Raw genomic sequence first — 20,678 nt, forward strand, 5'->3', positions numbered from 1 at the left:
TCGGTCATGGGCCACGCCATAATTAAGTCAGGACGCACCAGCAACTTGGTCCATAGCATGCATGTCAAACAGCTAGCTTAGAAAATGGGGCGGTTTAATGACTGCAGCATGTTTGTGACTAGCAATTTCTATAAGTGGTGGCCCGTCCATAAGGGGCGCCGCCCCCCTAATCCATGCACCGGAACCTAATCTACATGCATGGATTTAATTTTTTTTTTTCGTTTTTTTTTTTAAAGAACATGATTAGAGCCTGAGGCTCTAATTGGCTTCAAGAAAGGGTGGGCTCGGGGCGCAGAGCACTGCATCCTGAGCCCATCCAGTTGTGTGACAATAGCAAATTAATAGTCGCTATTTTCTTCCAAAATCTCCTACTGGACAATCAGGAAGCGGGTCCTGAGACCCAATTGACCAGAGAGTCTTGGGAGGAGAAGCCCTGGCTCCTCCCGGTTCCTCCTGGAGTGAGGAGCAGCAGCCCCAGATCTGTGTCATATTCCTCCTCACGGTAAGTCCGTCTCCCATGCGCGGGGAGGGGTCTGGCGGCTGTGCGAGTGAGGAGGGGCAGGTTTGTTCCCCCCCCCAAATACTGAGCACCAGCCACCACTGATTTCTACCATATTATAAATTATATGGGCAGTAGACACTGTCCTGCCTAGAGCCAGATTTTGACCTTGGGGGGGGCCCCGGGGCACTTCAGGTTCTGGGGGCCCCTCATACACAGTGTTGGTTTACATTCTCAATGGCATTCACACATTTTTAAAATGCATGACACAACATCATTCTGAGGTCATGCATGCAAACACACATTCATAGCGTTCCATGTGTGGTTCGCTTAAGCTTAAAAAAAATGTACCAGTCCAGAGTAAAAAACTTTTACAGATGATCAAAATATTACTTACCATGAAACATGTATTAAAATAAAGTATTTTTTTTTTCATTATATATTATACTATTTTTTATTTTTTTATTTTATATTTTTAGATTGTTTTTTATTATTTAAAGCACTTAACTGAATGATCACCAGTGATCTGCTTGTTTCTTATTTTGGACTCCTAAATGACAGAAATGGGGGTAAATATTGAATAAAAACGCAGTTCACTGGCATTGGCTGAGCTGCAGTGTATCAGCTGTCATAATGGAAATACACTATATTGTCAAAAGTATTGGGACACCTGTCTTTACATGCACATGAAGTTTGATGGCATCCCAGTCTTAGTCCTTATGGTTCAATATTGAGTTGGTCCACCCTTTGCAGTTTCAACTCTTCTGATCAAGCTGTCCACAAGGTTTAGGAGTGTGTCTATGGGAAGGTTTGACCATTCTTCCAGAAAAGCATTTATGAGGTCAGGGAAAGCTGTCCATCTTGTGGACAGCCTTCCCAGAAGAGTTGAAGCTGTTTTTAACTGCAAAGGGTGGGCCAACTCATTATTGAACCCTACAGACTAATGCCCCGTACACACGGTCGGACTTTGTTCAGACATTCCGACAACAAAATCCTAGGATTTTTTCCGACGGATTGTGGCTCAAACTTGTCTTGCATACACACGGTCACATAAAGTTGTCGGAAAATCCGATCGTTCTAAACGTGGTGACGTAAAACACGTACATTGGGACTATAAACCGGGCAGTGGCCAATAGCTTTCATCTCTTTATTTATTCTGAGCATGCGTGGCACTTTGTCCGTCGGATTTGTGTACACACGATCGGAATTTCCGACAACAGATTTTGTTGTCGGAAAATTTTATATCCTGCTCTCAAACTTTGTGTGTCGGAAAATCCGATGGAAAATGTGTGATGGAGCCCACACACGGTCGGAATTTCCGACAACAAGGTCCTATCACACATTTTCCATCGGAAAATCCGACCGTGTGTACGGGGCATAAGACTGGGATGCCATTAAAGTTCATGTGTGTTTAAAGGCAGGTGTCCCAATACTTCTGGTAATATAGTGTATGTTGGTTCCACTGTAGATCATGTACAAGTAAGCAGCAACAAGTAAATAAAAAAAAATCTAAACTCCTTATCTTATGTACTTGTTCCTCATCAGTGAGTCAGATGCTGCTGAAGCCACAGCATATCTATAAAAAACTCAGGCAACAAGCATTTTAAGTAGAAGAGGTCAGCAGTGGCACGCTGCATATTTCATGACAGGTGTACTTAAACAGAACTGAATCGCATCCTCTGAAATAAGCACACAGCCTACACTCTGTAATGATAATGCCAGCTGTTTAGACAGCTACTAGTTATACAATGAATAAAAACATAGCATGAGCATTTTTTAGAGGTTTTAAACCCACTTTCACTTTGGGGTCATCCGAATAGTCTGCATGGTCATCATAGGATTAATGAGCCTTAATTCATCTACTTGTGAGTTGGGCTGAGATCATTTGATGGAACCCAACCATAGAAGATAGGTCAGTGCCTAGGACACAGAGGCCTGTACAACGTGAATGTGCCCCACCTGGAGCTCCGTGCAGGCAGCATATGTAAGTGAAAGAAGATGCAGCGACTGTACAGACTCACCTTCACAGCTGACCTTGACAGGCATGCAGTGTCAAATACATGGTCCTGAATGCAGATAGAGTACATTTGGGGCCACACACCTTCCCATAGGCGTGCGCACAGGGTGTGCCAGGTGTGCATGGGCACACCCTAATCACCCCGTGTGGTGCAGATTCCCCCTGTTTAGACCCCTTATATTCCACCAAAGGCCCCTACTGGGGCTCCTAAAAAGTTGTAAAAAAAGCTAAAATTGTAAAAAATAATACAAAATAAAAATAAAAACGACTGACACCGTCCACTGCCTTACTGACACCATTCACTGATCTACTAACACTGTCAGTATACACACATTCACACACACACATATGTGTTTGAGCTTTGGGGCGCACACCTATGCACCTTCCCCTGTATACCTGTCAAACTTGGTCATGTGGGTAGGTCTGTTCACCCAATTCACAGTGTACAAGCCTCTGCGCCAGTGTGAACGAGACCTAAAAGTTTATCTGGATTTTTTTTACTTGGGCTGGGACCCATTTAAAAAGATGGCTTTTCAGTGCCCCTTCCAATTCTTAATATGTTTGTGCTGGAAAAATATAACTGAATATGTATGTATGTATACATCCATACAGTCAAATCTGAGGCTCAAAAATTCTATGGGCAAGCTCTCTGAGCACCGTGTCTGATACCATTGAAAGCCTTTGTTCACAGAATTTTTTTAAGCAAATTTTGTTTACAGGGTAGTTTGCCAGGTCTTTACTCAATCCTCCACAATTGCTCGACTTGGGACCAGCTTACAGAATGTGCATAGCCAACTTGTTCACATATGAAAGAGTCAATTTAGACATGGACTCATTTACCTACAAGCATGCATTTGGAGTGTGGGAGGAAACAAATGTGAGCACAGGGAGAACACGCAAACTCCCAGCAGATATTGTCCTGACCGAGATTCAAACCAACATACGTGCTAACAACTACCACTGCAACTATGCCACCCATTCCTGGGCATAGGAAAGCGAAGCTGAATTTGAAAAGTTGTGCCTACATGAAAGCCACCTTATACCTGTAACCTTCAACACTGTGCAACTCCCAAGACAAATGAGCAGTCCAACTAAACATCAAACACTTGGTATAGTGCTAACCACTTAGCCACTGAGCTGCCTATACCCGAATATAGTAAACTGAAAACAGCAGACCTTAAAAAGTCACCTTCATGAAAGCGCCCCAACACCATTTCACCTTATTCTGTTTCTTTGACACCATGCAGAATGTAAATATTCCAGCACACTTAGGATCTTTAATCGCCTCCAAGCAGTTTTTATTGAAGAGAGATCACATCACAAACAGTGTAGTGCAACGTTGTCAGATCCACGCAGGACCCCTTCATCAGGCATTTGATGTGTCACATGCCTGACAAAGAGGTCTTGCACAGCTCTGAAACACTGTTTGTGATGTGATCTTTCTTCAATAAAAACCACTTGGACGCAATTGAAGATCTTAGGTGTGCTGGCGAATATTTACATTCTGTTGTGTATGCTCCAATATCCAGTTGGTGGTGGCTGCAGCACCCAATACTTTTGACAGCCCATTCCAGGCATGTGTGTGATGGGAATATGGACTGTTGACACCATGCAACCCCCAAACAATAAGTCCAAAGAAACTTCAAAGAGCTAGTATAAGTGTCAGCCACTAAGGTTAGGCTGGCTGATCGATCAACTGCTGGATTATCTTGCAATTATTGCTAGCGGCTGCTATAGTCTTCTCCCAGCGGGGTCAGCTCCCCCCAACCCATCTGTGTTAATGGGGGAATCATGCAAATTTCTTTCCTGCATGTATGGCCAGCCTTAGTTTCATACTTGAGCATCTACAAGTGTTTCTGTTTTCAAGCTTCGGCATTTTTGTTTTAGCCAATGGAAAGATGATTACTAAGAAGAGAGGCAACAAAAAAAAGTGCAACTTTTTTTTTTTTTCAGGTGCTCCCACTGCAGTTTATACAGACCAAAAATGCACAGCTCTGTCCCAAAGAAGCTCATGCACTTTTTTGAGAGACAAGCAACACAATATTCAGGTGTAAATGGCACCACTGAATATAATGGGATTCTTAAAGTGAGGTGTTGAAGCGATTCGGGAAACACACTTCATATCGCTCAGGTGTGAACTTTTCCAGTTTGGCTGAAACGTGTTCACATTTGTGGCTGTCATTTGTTACCTGCCAATAAACACAAGATTGCAGAGTATACACCGAAATTCCAGATCTTTTTTTGCTTATGTGAACCTAGACTAAGCCATTGTGTCACTCATACCTGAATATAGGAAGCCGCAAAAAAAAAATTCTGAATTTGAAAAGTCACTGGCATGAAAGTGGCCCAAAATCTTTTTTACTCATCCTTGCTCTTTCTCCTTCAACACTGAGTAACCTGTATGACCTCTGAGCAGTCCAGTTAAACTTCAAACACCTGGCTGACATGGGTTACAGAACTTTTCTCTTTATACATCAAATATAACATAACATATAAAACATCCTGCCAAGATCAACAGGCAGTCCAACCTAACTTCAAACAACTTGCATACTGTAGGTGCTAACCACTAAAGCCACTGTGCCGCCCATACCTGAACACAGGAAACTGGAAATTGCAGAATTTGAGAAGTCACCTACATAACAATGGCCCAAAACCTTTACACCAATTCTTGCTTTTTATCCTTCAATGCTGTGTAACCTGTAAGACCAATGAGCAATCCAACTAAACTTCAAACACCCAGCATTACAGATGATATTGGGCATCCTCTGAACTCATGTCTAGCCAAACTCCGAACTCAAGCTCTGTTTTATTCCAATTTGCCGTGAGCTGGTTCATTTATGTGAGTTGCAAGAATGACCTGGCCCACAGCGCACTAGAGTAAAAAAGAGGAACGTGAGTTTGGAGTTCGACTAGAGATGAGTTTGGAGGACACCCAAGCTCATCTTTATCTGGCATAAATGCTACCTACTAAGCCACTGTGCCACTCATCCCTGAATATAGGATATTAATAAAGGGCAGAACGTGAAAGATCAGCTGCATGAAAGTGTTCCAACATCTTTATCCTGATCCTTGCTCTTTATCCTTTAACGTTGTGCAGCCCATAAGACCATAAGACCAATATGCAGTCCAAGTAAAGATCAAGCACCTGATTGCCATGGGTTACAGAACATCTTTTTTCTTTATACATCAAAAGTAATACAACATATAAATCAAACTGGCAAGACCAATGAACAGTATACAACTAAACTTCAAACACCTGGTTGTAATGGGTTACAGAAAATCTTTCGTCTTTAAACATCAAAAATAAATATACTCTATAAGACATATTCACATCCTTACATGTAGAGCACAAAACGGTTTGTACAACCATACAAAAGACAAACTGCAAGATAACAAGGTAGGAGAAAAAGTAACAAAACATACAAAACATGCCAAGACCAATGAACAGTCCAACTAAACTTCAAAAACCTGGTTGTGATGGGTTACAGACAGGTTTTCCTCTTTATAGATCAAAAATAAAGATAATATATAGAAGACAAATTGCCATTCTTACAAGTACAACACAAAACTGTACAGCCATGCAAAAGAAAAACAGTAAGATAACAATGTATGAAAAAAAATATATACACAACATATAAAACATATCACCAAGAGACCAATGCAAAGTCCAAATAATCTTTAAACACCTGGTTGTGGTTGGTTTACAGAATATCTTTCCCTTTATACATCATAAATAAATGTAATATACTGTACTGTATATAAGACACATTCCCACACTTGCATGTACAGCACAAAACTGTTTGCACAACCAAATCAAAGACAAACTGTAAAGAAAAATAACATAAAAAATATGGCTAGGACCAATGAGAAGTCCAACTAAACTTGGAAAACCTGGTTGTAATGGGTTACAGAACATTTTTTCCCCTTTATGCATCCAAAAGACTAAGGAGGTGATTCACTAAAGGCAAAAAAACTGTGCACTTTACAAGGTGCAGTTGCTCCAGAGCTATGAGGTATGAGGTAAAGGTTCACTTTGCAAAGAATACCCAATCACATGCAAGGAAAAAAAAAACAGCGTTCTTGCACATAATTGGATAATGGAAGTCAGCAGAGCTTCTGCTCATTTACTAACCTCTGGAGCAATTGCTCCTGCAAAGTGCACAGTGTATTTCTCTTTAGTAAATCAATCTCAGTATATATAAGACAAATTCCCATACATACATGTACAGCACCAAACTGTTTGTACAACCAGTGGCGGCTGGTGGTATATTTTTTTTTGGGGGGGTTAAACAATGCATCCACAGCCAACCCCCCCAGTCAGTTGCCAGGCCACACCCCCCCTGGTCAGTCCCCTGCCCCGCACTAACCCCATCTAGGTCACGGCAGCTTCCCCTGTATCTCCTCTTCCCCTGCATCACGATGTGCATCTCCTCCCTCCTCTCTTTTGCTTGTGCTCCATGTATCTCCTCCCTCCTCCTCCTAGGCGGTCAATCAGATCGCCTCTCCTTTTGGCCAATCGGGTGACGGGTCTCATGACCCGCTTTCTGATTGTCCAGGAGGAGAATCAGTGTAAAAATAACGAATATTCATTCGCTATTGTCACACAAGTGGGTGTTGTGCCCCGAGCACATCCTTTTTTGAAGCCTAGAGCCTCTGGCTTTAATTACGTGCTTACAAAAAAAAAAAACCCATTGGAATTCATGTGTCTGGTGCCCTTCATGTAGATTAGGGGGCCGGACGCATGGATAGGGGGGCAGTGCCCCTGTGCCCCGTATGGACAGGCCGCCACTGTGTACAACCGTACAAAAGACAAACTGCAAGATAACAATGTAAGAAGAAAAATAACACAACATATAAAACATGCCGCTAAGACCAATGAGAAGTCCAAACTAAACTTCAAACACCTGGTTGCGATGGGTACAGAACATCTTTCATTTTTATACATCATAAATAAAGACAAAATATGAGACAAATTCCCATACTTACATGTACAGCACAAAAATTATACAAAAGACAAATGGCAAGATAACAACGTAAGAAGAAAATTAACACAACATATAAAACATACTGCCAAGACCACGGGGATGTCCAAACCAAACTTCAAACACCTGATTGTAATGGGTTACAGAACATCTTTCCTTTTTATACATACAAAAATAAAGATAAAAATTAACTGACACATTCCCATTCTTACAAGTACAGCAGAAAACTGTACAACCACACAAAAGGCAAACAGTAAGATAACAATGTATGAAAAAATAATAATACAACATATAAGGCACACCACCAGAACATTGAGAAGTCAAACTAAACTTCAAACACCTGATTGTAATGGGTTACAGAACATCTTTCCTTTCTATACATACAAATATAAAGATAAAAATTAATTGACACATTCCCATTCTTACAAGTACAGCAGAAAACTGTACAACCATACAAAAGGCAAACAGTAAGATAACAATGTATGAAAAAATAATAATACAACGTATAAGGCACACCACCGGAACATTGAGAAGTCAAACTAAACTTCAAGCACCTGGTTGTGATGGGTTACAGAACATCTTTCCTCTTTATACATCATAAATAAAGACAATATATGAGACAAACTGTACAACGATACAAAAGACAATATATAAGACAATTTCCCATTCTTACAAGTACAGCAAAAGACTGTACAACCATAAAATAGATAAAACTGTAAGTAAACAATGTATGAAGAAAAATTATACAGAATATAAGGCACACCACCAGAGAGAAGTCCAACTAAACTTTAAGCAGCTGGTTGTGATGGGTTGCAGAACATCTTTACTCTTTATACACCATAAATAAAGACAATCTATCTATCTATCTATCTATCTATCTATCTATCTATCTATCTATCTATCTATCTATCTATCTATCTATCTATCTATCTATCGCTATCTATATATATATATCTATATCTATATCTATATATATAGATATAGATCTATATATATAGATATAGCTATATATATCTATATCTATATATAGATATAGATATATATATATGTACACGTATATATATATATATATATATATATATATATATATATATATATATATATATATATATATATATATATATCTATATATATCTGTATAGATATAGATATATATCTATATCTAGATATATATCTATAGATATATATATATACACAAATTCCCAATGTACAGCACACAACTGTTTTTAAAAGTATACAAAAGACAAATAAAAATATAAGGAAAAACATGATACAACACCGACACAAAACCTAAACAAAGGTGTAACTGGGACAGATATTTTTAAAAATAAATTGTTACATTTACAGCAACAAAGTTGAATGGTTCTATAAAGTGTAGCGATGTATATTCCAGCAGGCAGCTGGTATTGTATTTCTGCGCAGACAGATAAACTTAGAAGAGAGGAAAAGCAGCAAATAACCCATATTTTTCCCCTTCGCCTCCTTTGCAGGCTCCCTGGTTAACAGCAAGTTTCATTGTTAGAGAGGCTTGTTGGCTGACGTCACTTTTGGTTCATGAAGCTTTGCCTTGAAGTGAAGCTGAATAAAAACCTTGAGAAGAATCTCCTTCAATCTGCTGCAAGGAACTAAACAGACACACACACATAGAGGGAGCACAATTACACCCTCTTCCTTTATGTCCTTTCCCACCGCTCCTGGAGACACACAGCACACAAAAAGAGACTGGCAAGAGCAGCAGATAACCTTCCATCACCTCTCCCCCTGATCCCCGGGCAAGGAAGAGGGAGCACCCCCCTCCCCAAGGCACTGCTGGCTCTGGAGGTGAGTGATCTCTGGGCTGCAGCACCAGAGGGGTGCACTGACCTACAATTACTTAGAAGTGGGGGGTCCCGACAGCTGCTAAAGGGGGTTCCCTGTGTTTCTAAAGACTTCTGAAGCTGGATTAAGAGGTGGGGGGACCCCTGATGGGGGTTAGGACTAGAGGCTTGCTGTAAATAGGGCATCAAGAAAGGGGGGAGAGAAGGGGGGGGGGGGATCAGGCTGCAAAGGGGGCAGTTAGCTTCTAAGAAAAAAATTGCTGAAAGTTTCCCAGGGGTGCCCCCTCCATGGCATCCTCTGCCCCCCTTAGTTTATACCCTCAGCCTTCCAAGCCCCGGCTGTGTTCCTGTAGCCTCCAGCAGGCTGATCTCTCGGACACTGGCTGCTAATGCTGCTGCCTTCCCCCCTCCCTTTCTCTCTATTTATGTTTGAATCTCTTCCCAACGGCCGCTGCCAGCACTGTGTCCTGTGCCTTGTCGCCCAGTGTCCCCATGATCACCCCCCACTGGGGGAGCCCTTGGCTGCCCCTCCACTCCCAGGAAGGTAAGAAGGAACCCAGCTTCCTAAACATGTCCTCTTCTCTGGCAACACAGACCCTTAACCCTTCCTTCCCTGGCAGCCCAGCAAAGGGGTTGGCTTACAGGGAGTAACCCTTTCTAGGTGGGTGCTGGGTGTACCCTTCTGGGACAGGACACTTTTAACCCTTGGGAGACCAAAAGTATGCACACCTAGGCTGGATTTCAGTATACCCCTGTATATAGAGATCTGTCCAAATACAGATCTTATTTGTGATTATGCGTGGTTTGTATTTGTATATACTGAGGTCAGATGAAGACATACTGGTCATCCTCGTCTGCATATTTCTTATATAGAGTAATGCCTATTCTGTCTGAAGATAAATCACTTTATTCTGGACATGTTTCAACTCAGTTTTATTTCTGCCACATCTGCTGGTAGCTTTTTCCAAGTGTCCACTACTCTTTAGATGAAGTAGTCCTGTCTTTCATAGTACAGTTTTTTCTTTTGAATATCTTATCTATCTATGTTGACTATTATTTTTTCATTATTATTATTATTATCATACCCTATTTTCCCTTTTTTTCTCCTGTTGATGTTAAATAATGTCAACAAAAGAATTTTATTATTATTATTATTTTCTATTATTATTATTATTGTAGATTTCCGATATTCATATTTTTCCCGCTGGTAGCTCTTTCTAAGTGTCTACTACTCTTTACAATAGTCCTGTCTTCCATAGTGCTAGGTTTTTCTTTTGAATATCTTATCTATCTATGTTGACTACCTTATTTTTGATTATTATTATTGTTATCATACCCTATTTTCCCTTTTTTTCTCCTTTTGATGTTGAATAATGTCAACAAATCACTTTTTAGTATATTATTAATATTTTATTAGTTTTTTTTATTATTATTATCATTGTAGTATATTTCAGGTATTCAGATTTTTTTTTTCCTGCTGGTAGCTCTTTCCAAGTGTCTACTGCTCTTAGATAGCTCTTAAATAGTCCTGTCTTTCATAGTGCTAGGTTTTTAATATCTATCTATCTATCTATCTATCTATCTATCTATCTATCTATCTATCTATCTATCTATCTATCTATCTATCTATCTATCTATCTCTTATCTTTTTTTTCCTTTTTCTCTTGTTGAATACCTTATTTTTGATTATTATTATTATTATTCCCTTTACATTTTCCAGTTTCTCTCCTGTTGATGTTTAATAATGTCAACAAAACACTTTTTAATATTTTATTAATAGTTTTTTATATTATTATTATTTTGTATTCTTTCTTTCTTTCTTTCTTTCTTTCTTTCTTTCTTTCTTTCTTTCTTTCTTTCTTTCTTTCTTTCTTTCTTTCTTTCTTTCTTTCTTTCTTTTTATTATTGTTATTATTATTATTATAGAACAGTTTGCGCAGCACTTTATAACATGAGGACATCTATCTATCTATCTATCTATCTATCTATCTATCTATCTATCTATCTATCTATCTATCTATCTATCTATCTATCTATCTATCTATCTATCTATCTATCTATCTATCTTCTGTCTATCTCAACAAAACATATTAGTAGTTGTACTTTTTAGATAAATTAGTATCTTCTACCATAATGCTATTTTTCCTTCTGAATATCATCTATGTATCTGCTTACGTATGTATCTAATTTTCTTTTTTCCTTCTTCCTTTCCTTGTTTGAATAGCATCCTCTTTGGTAGTAAATTCCAAGTATTCAGGCTTTTCTTTTTCTTTGGAAAAACCAGACCAGTATTTAAGAGTAATTCAGTTCCCTTGAAAAAAAAAAAATCCCATATGTCTTGCAACTCAATGCCAGGAACATCTGCCAGTAACCTTAAACTGGTAATACTGCCGAATGACTCGTCCACCGCCTCTCCAAATGTCCCATTCATACCTATATGCTTTTAAAGCTCCATGTCCTGGGGTTAAGGGGGTGTTGACTGAGTCTCTAACCCCACCTTCTGCTTTGCATATCCAGGACCTCCCTAGTTAGTATCTCATGGGTTAAGTGAGGTAAGGCTACCTATAAAGTGAACCTTTTGCCAAAATCGCCGCAACAATACTGTCCAAATCCCAGGCCTGGTGCCAGGAGGGTAATGGGAATTGATAGGCAGGATCTGGAGGAAAGGGGGGGGGGGATGAGAGATGGATCTGTATGTAGAGCATCTGATCACTGCTCTGCCTTAGCTCTGCCCTCCTCATCTCTCCTACTCTTTTGTGTGTCTTGCTTGTACAGAACAGCAGCTGCCGACTGGTCGAGTTGTTGAAATTTATCCCTTTGTGTATATAACAATATCCTCCATTTTCCTCCTTTTTTTTTTTCCTGCCCTCTAAACAACAAGCTATTCGCCATTTTGTATAATTTTATCTGGTCCGCTGTCATTTATTTCTCCGTTCCTTTATGGATCAGAGGGCAAAATTCATAACTTCTACTGCTAGAGCAGGCTTAAAGTTTAGAATAACAAAAGTGACATCCTTTAAAGTTTAACAAACATTTTCTCTAGAGTCCTGTCTACCTGTCAGTTGACTCTTTCAACTCTTTGGTCATTAAAAAAAAAAAATCTTATTTTATTAAGGCAATTAATTTATCAAGATGATTAATTACTTTGATTAAGGCCTGGTTTGCACTAGTGCGATTTCAGATGCAAGTTGAATCGAACAGAATCGCAGGACAAGGGAAATCATATTGGGGTTGATTTACCAAAACTGGAGAGTGCAAAATCTGGTGCAGCTCTGCATAGAAACCAATCAGCTTCCAGATTTTTTTATATACGCTAAATTGAATAGGCTGAAGTTGGAAGCTGATTGGCTTCAGCTGCACCAGGTTTTACACTCTCCACTCTCCAGTTTTAGTAAATCAACGTTGTTTTCAAAGGTGCCTGTTAACAACAATGCAACACAGCGCGGTGCGATTTTGGAAAAGGGCCCTATTCTACTTTCAGTGCAACTTTGGACCAATAGAATATAAAAAAACCACCGTCTAAAATGCAACCAATTGCACAAAATAATCGCTCCTAACTAAATATATTTTCAATTTTTAATTTGTTTATCTTTTAACAGTTTTTTTAGATCATACAGTATTGATTGGGTGAATAAATGGAGTGTCCTGTGTGGAATGAAATAGTGCAGTTTTTTTAAAGAGGTGTTTTTTGCAGACCTGTCACATTTTATGACTTGTAAATGCAAGACGATTTGCCAATGCTAATTAGTTTAATTTTTATTTTTATGCACAATGCTGGTCTACCGCTGCATGCTACAGATGGCTGCACATAACTTATTTCTTGTAGCTGCTGACCTTGAATTATTTAATGTATAATGCATGGCTTATTATATTTCATGTCTCTTGATTTTTAATAATGGAGGAATTTTATGTAACGTTTAGTGGACTTTCATGCAGAATATGATTTTTTTTTCCCTGCCAGCCCTTGGCAGCAACTGAGTAAAAAAGTCACATCTTTATATTTGAAGGACAATTGCACTTTTCCCATATATATATTTAGAAAGGAATTCATAGGCTAGCATTTTGATCTTTATCGAAATATGGTTAGCGTAATCTAAATAACTTTATCAATGTAATGTATGGTATTTTAATGGATAGCTTGTTTGTGTTTATAGTTTGCAAATTTGTATGCACCTGGGGAGGGGGGCAGCCATGTTTGCACATTGCATACAAATGCTTGGTTTCCAGTTTGCAATGCTGAACAATGATTGGCCTTCACTGCATCTCTTGTGCAAAGCTCATCGCTTGACTGAAAGGAACAGATTAGCTATATGCAGTCATTCAGAAAAAATGCTAGATTATAATCACATTCTCTGATATACAGATGTCCACTAGAGGGAGTGCTTTCAAATGTGTGAATGAAACACAAAAATTAAAATATGAAACAGCAAGTATGGCAGAACATTTTGATAAACATTACCATAATTCAGAGTCCTTGTCGAAAATAAATTATGGGGTAGGGCAGTCTATTATATTGTATGTTTATATATATATATATATATATATATATATATATATATATATATAGCGTGTGTATATATATATAAATATATGTGTATATACAGTATCTCACAAAAGATAGTAAACCCCTCACATTTTTGTAAATACTTTATTATATCTTTTCATGTGACAACACTGCAGAAATGACACTTTGCTACAATGTAAATTAGTGAGTGTACAGCTTGTATAACACTGTAAATTTGCTGTCCCCTCAAAATAACTCAACACACAGCCATTAATGTCTAAAACGCTGGCAACAAAAGTGAGTACATCCCTAAGTGAAAATGTCCAAATTGGGCCCAGGTGTGAATGGGGAGCAGGTGTGTTAAATTTGGTGTTATCGCTCTCACTCTGTCATACTGGTCACTGGAAGTTCAACATGGCACCTCATGAGAAAGAACTGTCTAAGGATCTGAAAAAAAGAATAGTTGCTCTACATAAAGATGGCATAGGCTATAAGAAGATTGCCAAGACCCTGAAACTGAGCTGCAGCACGGTGGCCAAGACCATACAGCGGTTTAACAGGACAGGTTCCACTCGGAACAGGCCTCACCATGGTCGACCAAAAAAGTTGAGTGCACGTGCTCAGAGTCATATCCAGAGGCTGTCTTTGGGAAATAGACCTATGAGTGATGCCAGCATTGCCACAGAGGTTGAAGGGGTGGGGGGGTCAGCCTGTCAGTGCTCAGACCATACGCCGCACACTGCATCAAATTGGTCTGCATGGCTGTCGTCCCAAAGGAAGCCTCTTCTAAAGATAATGCACAAGAAAGCCTGCAAACAGTTTGCTGAAGACAAGCAGACTAAGGACATGCCAAAATGTACTGTTACATACTGAAGCAGAGCACGATCCCCTCCCTTCAGAGACTGGGCCGAAAGGCAGTATTCCATCATAATAACGACTCCAAACACACCTCCAAGACTACCACTGCCTTGCTAAAGAAGCTGAGGGTAAAGGTGATGGACTGGCCAAGCATTTCTCCAGACCTAAACCCTATTGAGCATATGTGGGGCATCCTCCAAGGAAGGTTGAGGAGTGCAAGGTCTCTAACATCCACCAGCTCCGTGATGTCGTCATGGAGGAGTGGAAGAGGACTCCAGTGGCAACCTGTGAAGCTCTGGTGAACTCCATGTCCAAGAGGGTTAAGGCAGTGCAGGAAAATAATGGTGGCCACACAAAATATTGACACTTTGGGCCCAATTTGGACATTTTCACTTAGGGGTGTACTCACTTTTGTGTGTTGAGTTATTTTGAGGGGACAGCAAATTTACACTGTTATACAAGCTGTACACTCACTACTTTACATTGTGGTAAAGTGTCATTTCTTCAGTGTTGTCACATGAAAAGATATAATAAAAAATATTTACAAAAATGTGAGGGGTGTACTCACTTTTGTGAGATACTGTATGTAGTGGTTAACACTAGGGTCATCTGTTCTAATCCCAACCACAACACTACCTGCCTGGAGTTTGCATGTTCTCCCTGTGCCTGCGTGGGTTTACTCCAATTTCCTCCCACACGCCAAAGACATACTGACAGGTTAATTGGGTCCTGTCTAAATTTGCCCTAGTATGTGTACAGTATGTATGAATGTGAGTTAGGGAACTTAGATCGTAAGCTCCTTGAGGGCAGGGACTGATGTCATTGTACAATATATATGTAAAGCGCTGCATAAATTGGTAGCAATGTACAGGTACCTGTAATAAATAAAAATTATATATATAGTATATATATATATATATATATATATATATATATATATATATATATATATATATATATATATCAATCAGCTTCCAGATTTTTTTTATATACGATAAATTGAATAAGTGGAAGTTAGAAGCTGATTGGCTACCAATGCACAGCTGTACCAGGTTTTACACTCCCCAGTTTTAGTAAATCAAAGGTGCCTGTTATTTTTTAATTTTTTTTTTACTTGTGCTGCGTCTTACTTATTCAAACCTTTTGAGCAGCTGGTTTAAATTTTTAACTTCCAGCTCTCATGGGTAAACATAAGATAGATGTCTAGGCAGATATTAAAGACACACATGAATGCAACTTTTTAATCATTAATATGTGATGAAATGCAATTTTTTAATGCAAACAGTGTAAGTAAGAGATTGAATAGATAAGAGTCTCTTGCAGTCCCTGTAGAGCACAGTTGAGACTGGGAGACATAGAAGCAGCACATGGAGCAAGTCAGTTGTGCTACATTACAGCCTAATGAACTAACAAGGGGCATGCTGATAGGAGGAGAGAACAGAGTGTACAACAGTTGAACTCATCTCATTTTACTGTCCAGTCATTGGTTGGTAGAAGGACAAGACCTGAAATTGTTACTTACTTAATTGTTACTTAACTGCAATAGAGAAAAATAAGGTTTCCTGGCCTGACAAGACAGGGCTGTGTACATTTCAGAACAAGATGGGTAGAGATACAAACTCTTTGGCAGGTAAAACAGCTCCCAGGTACGTATTTTCATCTGTGTGATTAGCTGTTTGCCTAGAGTTCAACTTTCATTGCATACAATTATACACTCACCGGACACTTTATTAGGTACACCTGTTTAATTGCTTGGTAAAATATATATATATTTTTTTTTTCATTTTGTAGTTGCCCCCCTACTTTTGTCCCTGTCCTCCCATGTGCCCCCCCGAAATATGAAAGCTGGAGATGCCACTGTCCCTATCCTCAAGGAGCTTACAATCTAAGGTCCCTAACTCACATTCATACATACTAGGGACAATTTAGACAGAAGCCAATTAACCTACCAGCATGTCTTTGGTTATAGATGTTATTTTCGTTCTTTTACTATTTCAGAGTTTCGTATTTTCGTAAGTTTGTCCGTTCGTAAATTCGGATTTTCGCATTTTCGTTATTTTGCTTATTCGTAATTTCATAATTTTCGTATTATGGTTCTTTCAGCTATTCGGATGTTCAAATCGATCCGAATGTACGAATATTAACAAATTCGTCCGAAAATCTATTCGTTACAAACCGAATCGCACATGTCTACCATGCACAACTGCACCAGATTCTGAGTGCAAAATTTTTAGTAAATCTCCCCCCATGACCACAGTGAGTGCTAACATGGCCCTTGGCCACGTTACCTTGCGGCATGGTGATCAGTACCACCGCGGCTGTTTTTATCACCCGCCCACCTACTTAAACATTTGGCGACTGGCTCACGCTGATAGACGTTGGCAGAATGGCACTTTACAGGCATATTAACGTAGCTGTACGTTGCCCTTTAAGACACGGCATTGAGGGCGCGCACACCGCAAGCTCCGTGAGTATTATTGCGGGTCCCACAGACTCAATGTCCGCGGGGATACCCGCAATCGTCTCACGCAGAGGAAGAACGGGAAAATGCTAACGTAAACAAACATTTCCCCGTTCCGCCTAGTGACAGGACACTGATCACCGCTCCCTGTGATCCGGAGCGGTGATCAGTGTCATGTCACACATAGCCCCTCCCCCCCACAGTTAGAATCACTCCCTAGGACACACTTAACCCTTGCAGCGCCCCCTATTTGTTAACCCCTTCACTGCCAGTCACATTTACACAGTAATCAATGCATTTTTAATTGCACTGATCGCTGTATAAATGTGAATGGTCCCAAAATAGTGCCAAAAGCGTCCGATCTGTCCGCCATAATGTCGCAGTCACGATAAAAATCACAGGTCGCTGCCATTACTAAATAAATTATTAATAAAAATGCCATAAAACTATCCCCTATTTTGTAGACGCTATAACTTTTGCGCACACAAATCAATAAACGCTTATTGTACCAAAAATATGTAGAAGAATATGTATCGGCCTAAACTGAGGAAAAAAAATGTTTTTTTATATATTTTTGGGGGGATATTTATTATAGCAAAAAGTACAAAATATTGTGTTTTTTTCAAAATTGTACTCTTTTTTTGTTTATAGCGCAAAAAATAAAAACCAAAGAGGTGATCAAATACCACCAAAAGAAAGCTCTATTTGTGGGGAAAAAAAGGACATCAATTTTGTTTGGGAGTCACATCGCACGACCGCGCAATTGTCAGTTAAAGTGACGCAGTGCCGAATCGCAAAAAATGCTCTGGTCTTTGGCCAGCCAAATGGTCCGGGGCTGAAGCGGTTAAACAAGAGTATATTAGCACAAGCCTAAAATACTAATTCTAAAGGGAGTGTTATTTATTCGATTTTTGTAATCATCTGATTCGTGAGAACCTTCTCCTTTTTTTGAAGTTCAACGGTTAATCCAGTGTGTGGTTGTGAAATAAAGAGTTTAAAGCAAAGGAGTGATGTGAGCAAGATTTGTTAAAAAAAAAAAAAAAAAAACACGGCCCTGCCCCCGGCTACACCAGGCTTGTCAGCCCATGTGGGAAGGAAAGACAATCACCTTCAGTGTTCTTAAAATTGTTTCCTGAACAATAGCTACTCTTCTGTTGTATGAAAAGTTCTGCCGGTCATGTGACTTCAGAGCAAAAGTTTCTGTGGCTCATCAACAAAAGTTTCTATGGCTCATCAACAGTAAGCGCAAGCTATAAATAAGACGTTTGATTTCAACTCCCAGATCATTAACTTTCCTTTTTCTTTTTTTTTTTTTTTTTAATTTATTCTCAAAGACAATTTACAAACTACTATTAAATTAGCAGCTGCAGTGGTAAGGTTATTGCTCATTAAACCGACTTTACTTGAAACGAAAAATGCAAAAATAATGGCTCGTTCAGATGCGCAGCCAGGGGGCAGTAATAGCATTCAGTTGAGCCATGGTTTTACCGCCCGCACCACCCACCTGAACATGGACATGCAGCCTCTCAGGGCTGTACATGTATTGCGGCAAAAATTAACACCCCCCCTCATAGCATACTGCTGGCGAGCATGACTCATTCAAGTCAATGGAGCCATGGTGCAATTGGTTGCGGCCTTTTGCAGGGTTAAAACAGGAGGTGACTTACCCAGCCGTCTGTCAACTGTCCTCTTAAAAGCGATTCAACATATATGGCTTTTCAGAGGGGTGACAAGGGTTGCAGACTAAATGAACACTATTTTAGTCAAGACTAAAACAATTCAGATGACTAAAATGCAACTAAAACTAAAATGGCATTTTAGTCAAAAGACTAGAACTAAAACTAAATTGAAAAGTGACAAAACTAACACTACTTCTTCTTGCCATTTCTAAATCGGCAACACAATTCCATCCAAAGCCTTTAATAATTTTTTTTATTAAAAAATTTTATTAATTTTTCATTAAAGTTTAAACATGTATTGCACCACCGCATAAGGATAAGTGAGGGGCAATTACTAAGCTGCCAAAAGAGAAGGAAATTAAGAAAAAGGCTTTTCTTATATTTTTTCTTAATATTTTATGTTGGTAACATAGTCAGGTAATATGTGGAATGACATTACAGCCAATTTACAGTTTTTAGTTTTTTTTTTGTATTTTACAGTTGCACTTCTGTTTGTCAAAAAGCAATATTTTTGTTTGTTTATGTATGTATTTATATTTATTTATGTTATGTATTTATAAAGATGTTATATATCACAATGGCTAATCCCCGGTTCACACAGGGGCAGCCCGACTTGCAGCGCCACTCTGTAAGGCGACCTTCACACGACTTCAGCGGCCGCTTGCAAAATGACGTCTGTATTAAAGTCAATGCAAGTCGCCCTGAAGTCGCCCCAAAGTAGTACAGGAACCTTTTTCTAAGTCGGAGCGACTTGAGTCGTTCCTATTAGAACGGTTCCATAGTACAGAATGGAACGCGGCTAAGTTGCCTGACAAGTCGCCCCTGTGTGAATCGGGGCTAAATCTGTGTCTGTAGTGCATGTTCAAACCTTAATACCATAAATAATAACATATTATTAGATTTTTACTCCAGAAGTATATACAGTGAAACCTTGGATTATGAGCATAATCCGTTCCAGGAGAATGCTGGTAATCCAAAGCACTCACATCACAGTCAATGGAAACGAAGATAATTGGTTCCACATTGACTTCCATTGTATGCAGTACCTCATGTGGCCAGAGGTTGGGGGTGCGACGGAGAGACTCGTAAATATTTGGAGATGGCTCGGATGCACCCGGAAACCCTCGGAAAGGCTCGGAAACACTCGAGAACTGAGTATTTCCAAATGCATTTGAACGGCTCCAAGTGTCACCAGCGCCCCCGCACCTCTGGCCAAATTCGGTACTGCACACCCTATGGGCTTGAATCCTGCTCGTTTTGCGAGACAACTTTCGCAAACCGAGTCAGGATTTTAAAACAATAATAGCTTGTATTTTGAACCGCTCGTTACCGCGTTACTCGCAATCCGAGGTATTACTGTAATTGGTTTGGAAATTCTAGAGAAATGTTTAAATAATGCATTTGATTTAGTGACTTAAAATGTATGAGATTTTAGTCGACTAAAATGTACTGGAGATTTTAGTAAACTAAAACATGACTTTTAGTCTTTCGCACAATAATATCAGTTTTCTCGGACTCTGCTTGCTCAGCAAGGATCGATCCGTTGATCCCCGCTAAGCCGGCGGATGACAAGTCCGTCTCCGCTCACTGTGCAGGGATGGACCTGTCAGATCTCCACTCTCCTCTATGGGAGAGCCGATGAAAACGGATCTGCCTGTCTGTTTTCATCCAATCCACCAGACAGATGGAAAATAGCTTCTCCATCCATCTGGATTTAGTGTAGGGGATCGGAATCGAATGTCAGCGGACATTCATTCGGTCAGTCACCACTGACATCCGTCGCTCCATAGAGATGCATGGAGCATCCGTTCAGGTCCGCCTGAAAAACTGACAGACATGTGTGAAAGAGCCCTAAAACTAA

At 39.6% G+C, this 20,678-nt stretch overlaps 1 protein-coding gene across 18 annotated transcripts in view; it reads left to right on the top strand.

Annotated features, from left to right (window-relative positions):
* Positions 1-9,090: 9,090 nt before the first annotated feature.
* The window catches only part of BAZ2B (bromodomain adjacent to zinc finger domain 2B), a 441,294-nt gene continuing 429,706 nt past the window's right edge, over positions 9,091-20,678 (top strand). For 14 of the 18 annotated variants that reach the window (XM_073634081.1, XM_073634083.1, XM_073634088.1 and 11 more), the window contains exon 1: positions 9,092-9,319. The gene's annotated coding sequence lies outside the window, so the exon portion shown is untranslated. Of the gene's footprint in view, positions 9,320-20,678 lie in introns of all 18 variants that reach the window. The other 4 variants (XM_073634094.1, XM_073634089.1, XM_073634092.1 and 1 more) reach the window with 2 other exon arrangements.

Source organism: Aquarana catesbeiana, linkage group LG06 (assembly GCF_042186555.1).
Source record: "Aquarana catesbeiana isolate 2022-GZ linkage group LG06, ASM4218655v1, whole genome shotgun sequence".
NCBI lineage: Eukaryota > Metazoa > Chordata > Amphibia > Anura > Ranidae > Aquarana > Aquarana catesbeiana.